This window comes from Macaca thibetana, chromosome 15, assembly GCF_024542745.1.
Source record: "Macaca thibetana thibetana isolate TM-01 chromosome 15, ASM2454274v1, whole genome shotgun sequence".
Classification (NCBI taxonomy): domain Eukaryota; kingdom Metazoa; phylum Chordata; class Mammalia; order Primates; family Cercopithecidae; genus Macaca; species Macaca thibetana.
Genome location: NC_065592.1, coordinates 94,191,526 through 94,208,090, shown reverse-complemented (window position 1 = coordinate 94,208,090; position 16,565 = coordinate 94,191,526). Strand labels below are relative to the sequence as shown.

The following is a 16,565-nucleotide window of genomic DNA, read 5'->3' as shown; positions in this document are numbered from 1 at the left end:
TTTTTATATTTTTGTTGGCCATTTGTATGTCTTCTTTTAAGAAGTATCTGTCCATGTCCTTTGCCTACTTTTTAATGGATTTATGGGTTTTTTGTGTTGATGTAAGTTTCTTATAGATTCTGGATATTAATCCTTTATCAGATGCATAGTTTGAGAATTTTCTGCCATTTTGTCGGTTGTCTGTTTACTCTTTTGATAGTTTTTTTTTCTTTTTCTTTTTCTTTTTTTCTGTGCAGAAGCTCTTTAGTTTAATTAGGTCTCAGTTGTCAATTTTTATTTTTGCTGCAATTGCTTTTGAGGACTTGGTCATAAATTCTTTGCCAAGGCTGATGTCCAGAGGGAATTTCTTAGATCTTATTCTAGAAACTTTATAGTTTGAGGTCTTACATTTGTCTTTAATCCATCTTGAGTTAATTTTTGTCTATGTGATAGGTAGGGGTCCAGTTTCATGTTTCTGCATATGGTTAGCCAGCTTTCCCTAAGGAAATGATGTATGAACTCTTGAAGAAAAAACAGAAGTGCAATGGGCTGAATAGTGAGAGAAGGCAGTCTATGCAGAAAATGCAATGTGGAAACGTAAAAAGGTTTGAAGAGCGTGATATAGGGTGGACTAGCAAATCACTTGGTGCCACTGTGACTCAGTGTGTAGAATGGGTTTGACTTGAAATGAAATGCAAATTGCTGATAGAGGTGAAATGATGAGGATACGATAAAATTTGAGGTAAGAATAAGACAACCAGGTGGGACTGAATGGTAATTAGTGGGAGGTAGACAGTAGAGGTTTGAGAAAGTGGTAAGAAAGAGAGAAATACTCCAAGGCAACGATGATGGATATTTGGGAATCCGGGACTCCCGGTCTCTGACCACTTTTTCAAAATCATACTTCATAGGGTAGTGCTTCCCACACTTCTCTAATGACAAAAATCACATGGTTGTTAAAAATACATGTTCCAGGGACATATCTCAATCTTACTGAATCAGCATCTCCAAAGGAAAAGCCTGGAAATCTGTATGTTTAACCAACACTGCAGGTAACCCATATTATCAGGGAAGCTTGAGAAATATGTTCAAAGGGAATTTCCTTTTCTCTTACAGATATGACTCACCATCCTGTTCCCCAGCACTGCCCACTCCCCCATCTGGGACAATGGCTACCAAAAACATCCACTTTAACCATTAACATAATGACCTTTATTTCTAATATGACAATAAAATATGACTAGACTAGCACAGAGAAAGTACCAGTCATTGGGATAATCATGCACACTACTGGAGGAAATTTTCAGCTAATTATGCTCAAAAGGTAGAGAAGCTGGGCGCAGTGGCTGACGCCTGTAATTCCAACACTTTGGGAGGCTGAGGCAGGTGGATCAGTTAAGCCCAGGAGTTGAGACCAGCCTGGCCAACATGGCAAAACCCCATCTCTACTAAAAATACAAAAATTAGCCGGGCATGGTAGCACATGCCTGTAATCCCAGCTACTCAGGAGGCTGAGGTGGGAGGATTGTTTAAGCCTGGGAAGTGGAGGTTGCAGTGAGTCAAGATCATGCCACTGCACTCCAGACTGGGTGACAGAGTGAGACCCTGTCTCAAAAAAAAAAGAAAGAAAGAAAAGTAGAGAATATGCTGTCTGAGCAGAAAGAGGAGGGCCCATGCACTTCTGCCATTAGCATGGTAGCTATCGGTGACTTCTTAAGTCTCCAAACCTATTTGCTTCTCCCCAGTTGATCATCAGTTCATCAGCTGAGGTCCCACGTGCTGGGCAGTTGGCTACAGAGTAATTGAAATTCTTTCAACACTTAGTTATTGGGCTTCTTACTGACAGAGAATGGAGAAATGGTATATACCACATAACATGACTCATTCTGAGGCCATCACACCACCTACACTGAAGAACAAAACAAAACAAAAAGTCCCTTTCTGTGCTGTTGAGGTATTAGTGTTCAGAATTGGAGGTAGTGATACTGTAATCATCCGAATAGCAACCCTTCATTTAGCCCACACACTTTTCCTGTGACCAGCTGGGTCACCACTTGACTATCCACAACTACAGATATAAATGGAAACTTGGTATTGCGAGCCTGAACTATTTCTAATGGAAAGCTGCTGCCCTCCCTGGGAATCCAGCTGGGTGACTGCCTCCAACCTCAGAACTCACTGAAAAGCAATGCAGTGAAATCTCCTGTTGTTTATACAATTTCCTTCATGGTTTTAGCTAAGTAATTTCACAGCTGTGTGCCTCAGTTTCCTCACCTGTGATTCATCACAAATGCAATCTTTTTAACTTGTTTTATATAATATTATAAAAATAAGATTTTTTTGTTTTGTTGTTGTTGCTGTTGTTGTTGTTTTGTTTTGTTTTTTGAGATGGAGTGTCACTCTGTCGCCCAGGCTGGAGTGCAGTAGCGCGATCTCGGCTCACTGCAACCTCTGCGTCCCAGATTCAAGCAATTTTCTGTCTCAGCCTCCCATGTAGCTGAGATTACAAGCTCCCACCACCACGCCCGGCTAAGCTTTGTATTTTTAGTGGAGACGGGGTTTTACCATCTTGGCTAGGCTGGTCTTAAACTCCTGACCTCATGATCCGCCTGCCTTGGCCTCCTAAAGTGCTGGGATTACAGGCGTGAGCCACCGTGCCTGGCCTAAAAGTTGTTTTTAAGAGCTTGTTTGACAAAATTACTTTGCTGGTATTAAACTACATTTAAACAGAAGTCTCTTTTTCCAGGGAACAAGTATGTACAATATATCGAGGGGTTTTTTTCTCTTTTTTTTTTTTTTTTTGAGATGGAGTCTTGCTCTGTCGCCAGTCTGGGCTGGAGTGCAGTGGCACAGTCTTGGCTCACTGCAACCTCTGCCTCCTGAGTTCAAGCAATTCTACCACCTCAGCCTCTTGAGTTGTTGGGACTCCAGGCGTGCACCACCATGCCCAGCTGATTTTTGTATTTTTAGTAGAGATGACATTTCACCATGTCGGCCAGGATGGTCTCAATCTCTTGACCTTGTGATCCGCCCGCCTCGGCCTCCCAAAGTGCTGGGATTACAAGCGTGAGCCACCACACCGGGCCTTTTTTCTCATTTTTAAATCGAACTCAGTCAAGCTACACTTACAACAGGTACCCTATTTGAGGCAGTAGCAAATCGCTGGGAGGTGAAACCTTTGTTCAAATGTACAACAGCTGAGAGATAAATACTACGAAGTCTATATTTTATCTTTCTTTCCTGATGATGTTTGAATGTGAGATAAGGTGCTCTTAATAAAAAAGGACTTGTTTTCCAAAATGTTGTACTACTGATTTGGCAAAAGAGGTTTTGGGGAAGGAAAGCAATGAAAATGAAGAGGGAAACAGAGTAGTTCCTGGGTATTACTGAACTATACACAGATTTCTGAAAACATCAGAAATTGTATTTGGTAGATCATATGGATGTATTTACATGAGGATTCCAGGAAATGCCGGGCACTGCTTTCTAAATGACCACCTCTAAATTTTACTGATATTATGCCCACTCATAAAATGACTCATGGGGTGTTCCAAGGTTTCTTGCCCTTTGATCCACAGAAGAATTTCTCAAAGTGTGTTTACAACAGATGATGATAGGGATTATATAGAGAGAATAAAATAGGAGAGTCATACCTAGAACTTGAGTACATACGGACACTTGATTTACGACAAAAATGAAACCACAAGCAGTGGAGAAAGAAAGGTCATTACAATGAATGGTGCAGGAACAGCGAGACATCCACAAGGGGCAAACTTGTATTGAATAAAATATTGTTGGATACAAAATAATTCACACTATGTGTTTGGCATCTCATAGTATAGAGCAGTACTTTTCAAAGTGTGGTTCATGGACCACTTGATCCAAGTCACCGGGGTTATAGTTAAAGATGCAGATTCTTGAGCCTGAGACTCATTGATTCTCTAGGAGTGAAACCTAACAATCTGCATTTTTGTTAAACTCCATTAGATGATTTTCTTTTTTCTTTTTTTTTTTTGAGATGGAATCTCCCTCTGTCGCCCAGGCTGGAGTGCAGTGGCGCAATCTCGGCTCACTGCAAGTTCCGCCTCCCGGGTTCACGCCATTCTCCTGCCTCAGCCTCCCGAGTTGCTGGGACTACGGGCGCCTGCCACCACGCCAGGCGAAGTTTTCGTATTTTTAGTAGAGACGGGGTTTCACCGTGTTAGCCGGGATGGTTCAATCTTCTGACCTCGTGATCCACCCACCTCAGCTCCCAAAGTGCTGGAATTACAGGCGTGAGCCACCGCGCCTGGCCTAAACTCCCTTAGATGATTTTCAGTACACTAAAGCTGCAGCTTCATCAGCACAGTGTTTTTTGTTTTTGTTTTTGTTTTGTTTGTTGTTGTTGTTGTTGTTGATTTTGAGACAGGGTCTCACTCTGTTGCCCAGGCTGGAGTGCAGTGGCTGGATCTCACCTCACTATAACCTCTGCCCCCTGGGTTCAAGCGATTCTCCTGCCTCAGCCTCCTGAGTAGCTGGGATTACAGGCACACGCCACCACACCTGGCTCATTTTTGTATTTTCAGTAGAGACAGGGCTTCACCATGTTGCCCAGGCAGGTCTCGAACTCCTGGTCTCAGGTGATCCACCTGCCTCAACCTCCCAAAATGCTGGGATTATAGGCATGAGCCACCACGCCCGACTGGCACAGTGTTTTTCATTTAGGAAAGCAACCATCTGAATCCCACCTTTGCCACATATAGGCATATTTACTAATCCATCTATATTTCAATTTTTTCACCAAGAAAACAATGATAATTTACAAACTCATAGGCTAGTTATGATGATTAAGTGACATGCTACATAGACAGTGCTTAGCATAGTCCCAGTTTATACTAAGTACTCAGTAAATCGTTAAAATTACTTTTCATATCCAAAAACTTACTAGAAATAAAGTGTGTTAAATCACTTACAAAAATTTTCCTTTGTCAAATGTTGACTTTGTATTGGTGTTCCTGAATTCTTACTATATCTAAAGGGCAAGTATATCAACAGATAAGTGGAGAGTATTTGATCTTGAAGACTTGTTCAAGAGTTTTCAAGATCAAACCAGGAGGTACTACCTGGAGAACATAAGTATTCATTCACACATGTCACCAAAGAAACCAAGATCCTATTCAAATGATGCAACTTCAGGGTTTGTACATATGCTGCAGCTCCGGACATCTGCCCAGTAACCCATGTGAGCTAAATAAGTTTGGTAATCAATGCCATAGCTGGAAAATTATGATATTCCAGTTACTGTACTAGATGCTGAGCACTGAGTAAAAAGATATGGTCCTTCTCCTCAAGTAACACATAGTCTATGAGATTTTGCAGCATATCATCTTCATATCTACATGTATTTCTTTTTTTTCTTTTTTTTTTTTTTTTTTTTTTGTGTGTGTGTGTGATACACAGTCTTGCTCTGTCACCCAGGTTGAAGTGCAGTGGTGTGTTCTCAACTCACTGCAACCTCTGCCTCCTGGGTTCAAGCAATTCTCTTCTCCTGCCTCAGCCTCCCGGGTAGCTGGGACTGCAGGCGCACGCCACCATGCCCAGCTAATTTTTGTATTTTTATTAGAAATGGGGTTTCATCATGTTGGCCAGGCTGGTCTTGAACTCTTGACCTCATGATCCACCTGCCTTGGCCTCCCAAAGAGCTAGGATTACAGGCGTGAGCCACCGCCCCCGGCCTGCTTGTATTTCTCAACCAATTTTTTGTTGTTGTTAAATAGCTTAAAAACTAGGAAAGATTTAGTTTTAGGGACAGGGTATTTATGGCTATTCTTTCTGAATTGGGGATAAGAGAAAGATATTAAACAAGTGCACCTCTCTTCCTGTCCTCTTCCTGTCTTCAAAAGCAAATAATTTTCTTTGGAACTTTGAAGACATTGTTACATTTTTTTCTGGCATCCAGCACTGCTGATGTAAGTGTGATGAAATGAAGGAAGGGAGCTACTCTGGTAGGGTGAAAGCTACCTTGGCAACTTCTCTGACCTGAACAATTCTCTGCTTGCTCTTCAGTACTGCAGGTTTAAATATCTGTGCTGGGAAGTGGACAGCAAGCTCTAGAAAGTAATGGGCAAAGAGTTTAGGAGTCTGGGCCCAACAGTACCCAGATAGTCAAAGCCAGAGAGGCCTAAGATTCAAACAAGACATTTGCAGAGATACTTTGTGTTAGTTTTTAGGGCTGCCATATCAAAGTTCCACAAGCTAGGTGACTTAAAACAACAAAATTTAGGCCGGGCGTGGTGGCTCACGCCTATAATCCCAGTACTTCGGGAGACTGAGGCGGGTGGATCACGAGGTCAGGAGATCGAGACCATCCTGGCTAACATGGTGAAACCCTGTCTCTGCTAAAACTACAAAAAATTAGCCGGGTGTGGTGGTGGGCACCTGTAGTTCCAGCTACTCAGGAGGCTGAGGCAGGAGAATGGCATGAACCCACGAGGCAGAGTTTGCAGTGAGCCAAGATCGTGTCACTGCACTCCAGCCTGGGCAACAGAGTAAGACTCCATCTCAAAAAAAAAAAAATTATTCTCTCATCACTCTGGAGGCTAGAAATCCAGCATCAAGGTGTCAGCAGGTGCATGCTCCCTCTGAAGGCTCTAAAGAAGAAACTGTTCGTCCCTCTCTTCTAGCTTCTGATAGTTGCTGGGAAACTTGGCTTTCCTTGGCTTCTGGCTACATCACTCCAATCTCTGCCTCCATAGTCAATGGCTGTGACGCTGCTGTGTTCTCTCCACTTCCAAGGACACCAGTCATTTAATTTAGGGCCCTAATTCAGGACATTCACCTAAATTTAACTAATTATATCTACAAGGATTCTATTTCTAAACAAGATACATCCTGAGGTTCCAGGAGGACATAAATTTTGGGGGGACACTGTTGTTCAACCCAATACAGTCTCAGAAGAGCATGGACTTTAGAGAAAGAAGGTGATAGGGTTAGTTGGAATCCAGGCAAGTAGCAAATGGAAGGAAAGACCAGACACATAACCAGCTACACACTTGGAATTCCAGCATCCGTGAACCACACGGGGCTGGCTCTCCAATGATTCCACCTTCACTAACAGAGCCAGTTCATCCGTTACACACAGTAGGCACAAAGCCAAGGTCCCATGATGCTTTTAGAAACCCATGAAAATGTTTTAATCTCTTTCAAAATCTAAAAATAAATAAACAAATATAATCCAACCTGGATTATATTCATATGTATATCAATGCAGTCATAAAACTTGTTTTTAATGCTTTTTTATGCAGTGGTTCAGAAACCGCCTCTGGGTTTCAGCACAGGCATTCAGACGGAATGTTGGGGTCATCACCACCCTAATTTTGTTGTTTTTTTTTTTTGAGATGGAGTTTCTCTGTTATTGCACGGGCTGGAGTGCAGTGGCGCTATCTCAGCTAACTGCAACCTCCACCTCCTGGGTTAAGCGATTCTCCTGTTTCAGTCTCCCAAGTAGCTGGGATTACAGGCTCACACCACCACTCCCGGCTAATTTTGTATTTTTAGTACAGATGGGGTTTCACCATGTTGGCCAGGCTGATCTCCAACTCCTGAGCTCGGGTGATCTGCTCACCTCAGCCTCCCAAAACGCTGGAATTACAGGTGTGAGCCACCATGCCCAGCCCACCAACCTCATTTTTTTTTTTTTTTTTTTTTTGAGACGGAGTCTCCCTCTGTCGCCCAGGCTAGAGTGCAGTGGTTCGATCTCGGCTCACTGCAAGCTGCTCCTCCCGGGTTCACGCCATTCTCCTGCCTCAGTCTCCCAAAGAGCTGGGACTATAGGCGCCTGCCACCATGCCTGGCTAAGGTTTTGTATTTTTTTAGTAGAAACGGGGTTTCACCGTGTTAGCCAGGATGGTCTCGATCTCCTGACCTCATGATCCACCGGCCTTGGCCTCCCAAAGTGCTGGGATTACTGGCATGAGCCACCACGCCCAGCCCCACCAACTTAATTTTTAATATATTGTTTAATGAAGGAAGGAGCCCTTAGAAGGCAAAAGTGCCCAGACACACAAAAATCATCACACAGCAGTGTTCACCAGTACACATGCTCATACATTTGGCCTAGAGAATCTGGAGAGTCTGCATGGGCTTTCACTCATCCCTGCTCTCGGGTGGTCCATAGCCAATCACTGGCGATGGCAGGGGTGTCACAGCCCAGCACCTTTGCTAACGGGGAGAATAACCTGTATGGGTATAATTCACTTTCCATAGTGCCCCATCAAATCACATCATTGCCTTGCTTCTTCCCCTACCTTATACTGTATCCCTCCTACCTTTGCAGCATTCCCTCACTAAATCACTTGCCTAAGAATTCCCATCTCAATCTTTGCTTCTAGGGAACACGACACTTTGGATCTCCATGACAAGCATTAACACTGGCAAAAATTATCTAATAAACACTCATACTGAATGAGTAAAGTTAGAGAGACATGGAAGCAAGTGTGAAAGACCTAGCCAGGCCTTTACATGGACTGAAGTGATCATAAAAGAAACTTCAGTTCTTGGCCGGGTGCGGTGGCTCACGCCTGTAATCACAGCACTTTGGGAGGCCGAGGTGGGTGGATCACCCGAGGTCAGGAGTTCAAGACCAGCCTAGCCAACATGGTAAAACCGTCTCTACTGAAAATACAAAAATTAGCCAGGTGTGGTGGCACATTCCTGTGCTACTTGGGAGGCTGAGGCAGGAGAATCACTTGAACCCAGGAGGCAGAGGTTGCAGTGAACCAAGATCCCACTACTGCACTCCAGCCTGGGTGACAGAGTGAGACTCCATCTCAAAAAAAAAAAAAGAAAGAAAAAAAAGAAACTTCAGTTCTTGACAAATTATAGACTGGAAACGCAGAGAAAAGATAATGATGTTGATTCTTGAACAAGATCACAAGATAATGAATTTGCTCATAAGCATGAGGGCAAATCTACCAATTAGACCTGAGGAACAACGCCTACTGTGTGCCCAGCACTGTGTAAGTTAGTTTCATATGTACCAACAGACTAAGATAATAGTAAGCTGTCAAAAGTGATTCAGGTTTCCTTGGATTCTCTCAGACTTGGTTGGCCCCAGAGCTGGGGACGAGATGAGTTTGCAAGCATGGACTATGAGGTTGGTCCAGATGAATTTTTGTGAACAATCGTCTGTTGATGAAAGGACTGCCTTTGAAGACAGTATCCTTGGTGATCTTAAGAGTATAGTCCTCTGAAGCCAGTGTTCAACAAGATGTAAAAATGAGAAGATTTCATGCCATGGAATTTCTATCATAGATACGGTTTTTTGTAATTTTAGCAGTTCCTCTCAACCTTTGCAGCAGTTTTGGAGCCGAGCAGATGGCAAGGGAGGGCTTAACTAAGTGGTGAAGTTTCAGCTGCAAAAGGCAATTCCTAGAATGACAATTCAGAAACTCATTTCCCCCAACACTTATCATATTGGCAGAGGGTTAGTGAATCTTTTTAGAAAAACAAGAAGGAGGCAATGCATCAGAATAAGGCAGCCTATGTTTGGTTAGGTTATGTGCAGGCAAACACTACTGAGTCCAATTCTTTCCTTGCATTTGCAATTCCCAAGGCAACAGGCCAGTCTTGTTTGTAAATTAAATAATATCCAAAATAGCTAAAGCTTAGGATCTTAAATATAAGGCACCTCCAGCACATGGAGCAACTGCTAAATGTATCCAAAACCAGGGGATGACAGTTTCAGCTAAGTTGTTCCAACCCTGGCTGGCATTAAGGACCCCTACAGTTTCCAGCTATATATCATAAGGAAACAGCAAGTTTGTAGAAAGAGCATAATCTGCACTCAAATCCTGCCTCTGATACTAAATAACTATATGATCTCAAAAAAATTACTTTTCCTCTCTGAGCCTCTTTCCACAAATGGTGGTGAAGTGGGGGAGGGGATAATTGCGATCTCAAAGGCTTATTGTAAGAATTCAGTGTGATAATATACACGAAAGAAACTAGCAAATCGCAGATCTTAAACTGGTATCCATTTTTCTTCATTTCTATTCTGTCTAGCTCGGCAGAAGTTTGTCAAAATAGCTGCTGCTCTTTCAAACTGCTTCAGCTTTGGCTCATCCATAATTTTTTCTTTATCTTCAGACAACTTTAATTATAACGGTTTGCTTTTCTTAAAATTTCATAGCCCATATTCTTTGTGAATGAGACAGTGAGGTTTGGCTTTTGGGACTTTAGTTTTGATCCTTTACAATATGCATATAACAAAAACAATAAATGTATTTTATATTCTGAAGCTATAAATGTATCCTTTTTTTAATGAGGCCTGTTTGTTCCAATTAAGTCTAAATTACTCAAGCACAACAAAGAAGTTATCGATTGAGATTATTTCTGTGGCAAGTAACAGAAAAGCTGTTCAACTGGCTTAAACAATTAAGGGAATTTACTGGCTCCTGTAACTGAAAAGTCCACAGGACTTTTCACGGCTTGATCCAGGGATGGTTTGGTCCAGGCTCTGGCTCAATTTTTCCTGCAATCCTCAGTTTTAGCCTGCCTCTAAATGTTGGCTTTGTTCTCAGGCTGGCCTCATAAAATGACTGCTAACAGCATTCGCGGTGGTTTGTCATTCACATCCAACACAGAGCTAAGGCCAAGGCCAGTTTTTAGGACCGCCACACAAAAGCCCCAAGCTTCACTCTGATTGGACTACCCTGATCCTATTTCTCCCATCCAAGCACTTCCCAGGCCCAACCCTGCTTAACTTCTGAGATCAGGCACGTACCGGGTGATACGGCCATAGATTCTGATCCTATTTCTGTAGCTAGGGAAGTACCATCCTCTGATTGACTTAAATCTGTATCAATCCCTGTGACAAGGAAATGGAATTATTCTCAGTGATCTAGAAAATGAGGTCCCTCTTCTGGATCCACTCCTAAACATCATGGCTGTCACTCAAGGGAACTGAAATGGGTAGTAGAAGAATAATTTCAATAATTTCAATGTCTGCTACAATTAAAAAATAATTTTGGCTGGGCGTGGTGGCTCACGCCTGTAATCCCACCACTTTGGGAGGCCAAGGAGGGCGGATCACGAGGTCAGGAGATCGAAACCATCCTGACTAACACGGTGAAACCCCGTCTCTACTAAAAATACAAAAAACTAGCCAGGCGTGGTGGCGGGCGCCTGTAGTCCCAGCTACTCGGGAGGCTGAGACAGGAGAATGGTGGGAACCCGGGAGGAGGAGCTTGCAGTGAGCCGAGATGGCGCCACTGCACTCCAGCCTGGGTGACTGAGCGAGACTCCAACTCCAAAAATAATAATAGTAATTATTATTATTATTATTTTAGCAATTTAGTGCAGGGTTCCTAAATGCCTTTTCTTCACTTTAAAATTATCGCTTAGGCTGGGCGCAGCAGCCCACGCCTGTAATCACAGCACTTTGGGAGGCCGAGGTGGGTGGATCACAAGGTCAGGAGTTTGAGACCAGCCTGGCCAATATTGTGAAACCCCATCTCTACTAAAAATACAAAAATTAGCCGGGCATGGTGGTGGGTGCCTGTAGTCTCACCTACTCAGGAGGCTGAGGCAGGAGAATCGCTTGAACCCAGGAGGTGGAGGTTGCAGTGAGCCGAGATCACGCCACTGCACTCCAGCCTGGGCGACAGAGCAACTCCGTCTTAAAAAAAAAAAAAAGAAAAAGAAAAAAGAAAGAAAGAAAGAAAGAAAATCACTTATTTCACTATATTAGACTCTTTCCAAATAAAATATTAGGCTTTAACATCCAAAGGCAACCATAAACTAAGAGTCAACTAATGCAAGGCAAGATGTTAGGAGGAATTTCAAGACATCTAAGTTAGGAGTTTTTCTTGTTCTTTTTTCCTCTCCACTTCCCCTTGTTTTTCTTTCGCTCCATTTTGCTGATAATCTTTTCTTTTTCTCACTTTCTTCCTTCCATTTATGTAGTCCTGTTTCCTTCTCTCAATATGCATTTTAATATATGCAAACATAACAGGATGTAAGATTAGACATTTTCTGATCTCTCACAATTTTAGCTACAGTCTCAAAGCTGTTGACACAGGTGACAGAGTCCTCCTACAGAGGCACGGACAAACCCTCTCAGGAATTACTAAGAGGGGGCCAAACTTACCCATTGCAGTTCTCTCCAGCAGCCTATAAAAAAGAAAACTAGAGATTCATTAGGAAGAAAGTTTTCAAAGTTGAATTTTTATGTAGAGATAAGAGATGGATGGTCTCCCCCTGAGCCAAGAGAGGTAGGCTTTTAAGTGGATCACTCATACAGTGCTGGTGCTTGTCAGAAGCTGGTATCTTATTCTTAAACTGGATAGTTATCAAGAGCCACAATCTTGGAGTATAGGGGAGACAGGAGAGGAAGGGAAAGTAAAAGAACAGATGTTGCCTATCCTTCCCACTGCTGAACCCAAGCTTTGCATCAGGATTTTGTTGGGCAGACGGTGGGAGGTTGGAGGAAACTTTTAAGTTGTATGAAGGATGAAAGATTTATTTAGGTTGAACTGGGCTTCCAAGTACCTGAAAACATCACTCTCTACTGATATAAAATAACCTTGCTAGGCCGGGCGCGGAGACTCACACCTGTAATCCCAGCACTTTGAGAGGCCAAGGCGGGCAGATTACCTGAGGTCAGGAGTTCAAGACCGGCCTGGCCAACATGGTGAAACTCCCTCTCTACTAAAAATACCAAAAAAATTAGCCAGATATGGTGGCGTGTGCCTATAGTCCCAGCTATTTGGGAGGCTGAGGCACACAAATCATTTGAGCCCGGGAGGTGGAGGTTGCAGTGTGCTGAGATGGTACCACTGTACTCCAGCCTGGATGACAGAGTGAAACTCAAAAAAAAAAAAGAAAAAAGAAAGAAACAAAAAACACAAAACCTCGTTGAAGCTGTTTTCCAAACGTGAGGAAGAAAAATCCAAAAGAATATTATTTTACACTCGTTGTGGAAACATTTTTTAAAGTTTTACATTACAGTTTTAAATTTCTATATCACAAGTCATCAAGCAATACATTTTTTATGTAAAGAAAAATGCAGTTTCCTAATTGCACCTTACTAAATTCAGCTTATTTAATAAGCTTAACATATAAATGCAAAGCATCAATATGTATCTTCAATATACTTTGTGAGCACACCTAAATAATGCATCAGTTCGGTCTGCAAGAAACCATGCTTTCAAAGACAGCAAGCAAGGAGAGTTCAATGAAGATACTGTTTACAAAGATGTGGGTGGGGCTCTTAAGGAATTAGCAAACCAACCAAAGACAGCAGGAGCCCTAGTAATGCTTAGGCTAGGCAATCCCACCATCTTTGGTTGATTTGCCTGGCAGGATCAGTGGGGTGGGGATGGGTGGGTTGCGGGGTGGAGGGAGTGGTTGCCTCAGAGTGCCTTGGACACCAACAAGCAGGGAAAGTCCAGGAAGTGCTGGGCACAGAGCAGAGTAGAGAGAGATAAACAGCTCATTTCAATTGGCAAATGGTGAATATTTAGCACATATATTTCAATTTCTATTTGGGTATGATGGCTCCTACCTGTGATCTCAGCACTTTGGGAAGCATAGGTGGGAGGCTCACTTGAGACCAGGAGTTCAAGACCAAATTGAGCAATATAGGGAGACCCCATCTCTGCACAAAAAAAAAAAAATTAGCCAGGGTGGCGGTGGAGCCTTTGGTCCCAGCTACTTGGGAGGCTGAGGTGGGAGGATCACTTGAGCCTGGAAGTTGGAGGCTGCAGTGAGCTATGATCCTGCCACTGCACCCCAGCTTGGGTGACAGAGTAAAATCCTATCTCTAAAAAAAAATAGTAATAAACAATAGATTTCAATTTCTGAATTCTGGCAAATGGAATTTTAATTGATATATGAAATACTCAAATTACTTGAACCTGGTAGGAATTTGCAGAATAAAGTAGAATTTTTCCACTGAGTCCCTTGGTAAGAATGATACTACATTCCCCAACGAAAGAAAAGTTTAAGCTTAGGTCAATGAAATCAGCCTGCAAAGTGTAGAAAATGTATTTGAACAAAAATATTGCTAGCCTAAAATCTAAAGTGAATATGGATAAATATATAATAGAAAATAATCACCAAGGCCAGGCGCAGTGGCTCACACCTGCAATCCCAGCACTTTGGGAGGCCGCGGTGGGCAGATCACCTGAGGTCGGGAGTTCGAGACCGGCTTGACCAACATGGAGAAACCCTGTCTGTACTAAAAATACAAAATTAGCCAGGCCTGGCAGCCCACACCTGTAATCCCAGCTACTCAGGAGGCTGAGGCAGGAGAATCACTTGAACCCGGGAGGCAAAGGTTGCAGTGAGTTGAGATCGCACCACTGCACTCTAACCTGGGCAACAAGAGCGAAACTGTCTCAAAAAAAAGAAAAGAAAAGAAAAAAGAAAATCACAATAATCATCACCGAAACAAAATCTCAAAATAAAATTGCTGAAAATTGAAAGTGAAGAAATCACGATCCTACCTAAGACCACAAATGGAGGCCAGAAGCCGGAGACCTGTTTCACCCTACACCAGCGCCTCTGCGTCTAACATTCAAGTCCTGCCCTCAACAACGTTTTTGCTGTGACAGGCCCTCGGTAGTATGTTTTCTGACATCTGACATCTAAAATCATGCTATTATAAAATCATCTGTACTCCAAGGAAAACAGGAAGCTTTGTCCTTCTTAGCATCTCAGAAGATCATCTCCTAGGCATCATTTTTCCATGACTCCTTGCATTCTCATTTTTGTGAAGGTAAAGTAGGTCACCTAAATGTTCTACATATTTGTTTTTTCTCTCTGATGCAATAGGGACGTGAGATATGGTCAATTAAACTCTTTCCCCAACCTGCCCCTCCAACTGGTTCCCACATTCCAACCATGAAAGTCTCTCTTTCTAAACTCAGTGAAACTCAGAGTTCTGTGTTTTCTGGACAACTTTCTTCCCTGCCCCCACACTCACACCTACACATAAGCACATCTTCTCTGACCCTTACTGTCAAGATCCGGCTTAAAAGTCATCTCTTTTCTCAAACGCTCACCAGTCTCACCCCATACTACACCCCCCATCCCCAGAGTGACCAACAAAATCAAACATCTCTTCTCTGCTCACCTAGTATTTAGTCTGCAAACTTTAGAATGATCCTTATCACCCACATTACATTACAGTTGCTGCTTATGGGACCATCTTCCCCATGAGACTGTGAGCTTTTAGGGGCAGAAACTGTGCCATTTATTTTTATGTCCCCAGTGGCAGAGGGAGAAAGTTCATAATGTATGCTAAAAGAAAGAAAATAGTCTGAAAAGATTTTCAAGCTGTCTTAAAGGTTTTCTAAGCACTGAAAGTCACCCTGTGTACTCTCCTCTGCTCACTGGTTCCTTAGAGCCTGGACGACAAGGCGCTGGCTGACTTCTGAGTTTCCCACTTTGACCCTGGCAAGGACCCCGAAATTGGGTAGAGGCCACCTCTACATTCCTTTAAAACAAACACAAGGAATGGCATGTAATAAATCAAAACCTTCTTCTGCAATCCTTATTTCTTAGGTAAATTCTGTATGTCAAGTTGCCTTGAAATGAGAGGTGGCTGTTTATTAATATCTTCCTGTTCATTAATGAGCAATGAGGTGGCTGTGTTTACGAACTGGGGAGTTGCTACAACACATTTACACAGTTATAAATAAAGCAAACTGCAAAGAGATTAGCAGTGGAAGATCTGAGGTTTTATTTGTTTTCACGAGGACTCTGCCAGTTGCTTCCCACTGCACCTTAAGATCTATTTAGCCTTCTCTGAGGCAGTCATCAGCTCCCAAATGCCACAGCAAGCTTGGTGGAGCTGCCTGCAGACCAGGGAGGTGAAATGGTGTCCCCTAGCTTTTTATAGACCCGGTTCTGAAGTCTTGAGTTTCCTTTGCAGTCAGTAAAGAGAGACCCAAAGTGCAGGAAGTTTCTGTCTGTGAATGTTTAAGAGTTCCCTTCCGGCAGACTCCTCCTCTTGAGTCATGTTTATTACACATACTGGATAGGTCACTAAACGTACAGTAAGTTCCTATTGTTTGCAACCCATTGTTCTCTTAAATGGCTTTGTAAACTATGAAGGGCTTTAGCAATTCATTTGTTTTCCAGCCTCCAACTGCAATTCTCAACACACACTTAACACCACTATCCGCCAGTGAGGAAAGACTTTCCATGACTTCTGAAGCAACATATTAAAGTAAAAAGGGCACTTTATTTAGAGAACCAAAGGCTTAGGTCTAACCTCTGGCTACATTACCAGGACTAGGACTAAGGTAAATTGATTGAGGAACCTAGGGTGCAAAATTTAAGGCAGCACTCACTCCCAGGGTGAAAAAGTAACAACCTGTGTTACTTTTTTAAATTGAAGCGGAATTCACATAACACAAAATTAACCATTTTGAAGCACACAATTTATTTTGTACTGCAACTGGCATAGTCACAATGTTGCACAACCATCTATCTGGTTCCAAAATGTTTTTATCACCACACCAAAAAAACCCACACCTAGTAAGCAATTACTCCCATTCTCCCTCGCACTCCCCACCAAGCCCCTGGCACCCAGCGACAAC

The 16,565-nt window shown here is 42.8% G+C and overlaps 1 non-coding gene across 1 annotated transcript; it reads right to left on the bottom strand.

The window, feature by feature from the left end:
- Positions 1-7,262: 7,262 nt before the first annotated feature.
- On the bottom strand, positions 7,263-7,330 carry LOC126938167 (small nucleolar RNA SNORD95). The gene has a single exon (XR_007719993.1). It is a non-coding gene; the product is annotated as a small nucleolar RNA SNORD95 (small nucleolar RNA).
- Between the last annotated feature and the right edge of the window lie 9,235 nt (positions 7,331-16,565).